The sequence below is a fragment of the Solanum tuberosum genome, unplaced genomic scaffold, assembly GCF_000226075.1.
Source record: "Solanum tuberosum cultivar DM 1-3 516 R44 unplaced genomic scaffold, SolTub_3.0 scf01321, whole genome shotgun sequence".
NCBI classification, from domain to species: Eukaryota; Viridiplantae; Streptophyta; class Magnoliopsida; order Solanales; family Solanaceae; genus Solanum; species Solanum tuberosum.
In genome coordinates this window covers 6693-7834 of record NW_006240381.1, presented here as the reverse complement: position 1 = coordinate 7834, position 1142 = coordinate 6693, and positions in this window count along the sequence as shown.

Below are 1142 nucleotides of genomic sequence, written 5' to 3'. Positions count from 1 at the left end.
TATTATTTAAATCCCTAATCAAAAGGAAATTTGACTCTTTATTTTTATTGGTCTGCGAAAACAAAGATCGGGTAAGAAATTTTGTTGACCAAGGGGAAGGTATAGGCACCCCTCGAGTCCCGTGGTTCTAGCACGGTTGCTTCATTGACTATATATGACTTAAAATAATTTTCGAATATTGTATTATTAACTTAATAATAAAAGTTATTTACCTCATTATTTGATTTATTTTAAACCTATTTATATTATATTAATATATGTTCGTTAATTAAAAAAAATGTATATCACATAAATTTATTCAAACATAATAAAGTAAAGTTAATAGATTGATATTTACAAATCTTGAAATGTCTTGTAATTTCTTTTCTTCTCCTTTTCTTTTTCATGTATTTGTATTTATTCGTTTTTATTTTGGATAGAAAATATGTACGTATCTAATTGCTAGGAATTAGAATTTGTGTAGGATTGAGATTTTTTTTTTGAGTTTTGAGTATTTTTAGGATTGTATTTTTTTAGTTAGATTTAAAATAGAAATAAAATTTTATGTGATTTGGAATTAGTTTTAGCAAGAAATTCTAAATAGATTAGGACTATTTTTTAGTAAAAGATTTTTCCTTCTTAATTTTAATTTTATTTTATTTTTCTTATTTTTTTCCCTTTTTTACGTTTTGGTTTTATTAATTTTTATTTTTTCATTCTGTCTCTTTGTATTATTATTATTATTATTATTTATTTATTTTATCATTTCTCGTTTTTACATTCTGTTTCCATCTTCTTATCTTTTCCTTATTTGTTTTTTTTATATATATATATTTTTTAACATTCTGTTTCTTTATTTTTTCTTCTTACTTTTGGTTTTTTTTTTTTTATTACGCCTTATTTTCTCTTCTTTTTAATCATTTTTTATTATTCCTTTTTTGTTCACGTTTATTCTTTTTTTATTATTATTATTATTATTGTTATTATTATTATTTCTTTTCTTATGCTTTCTCGCCTTTATTTTTAAAAATTAGTTTTCCTAATTATTCATTATTTATTTTTTACCATAAATCTCAAAATAATATTCATATATCCTCTTAATTATATATCTTAATAATTCAAATTAAAGTGATAATCATCTTAACACTTAATCTAAAGGCAAA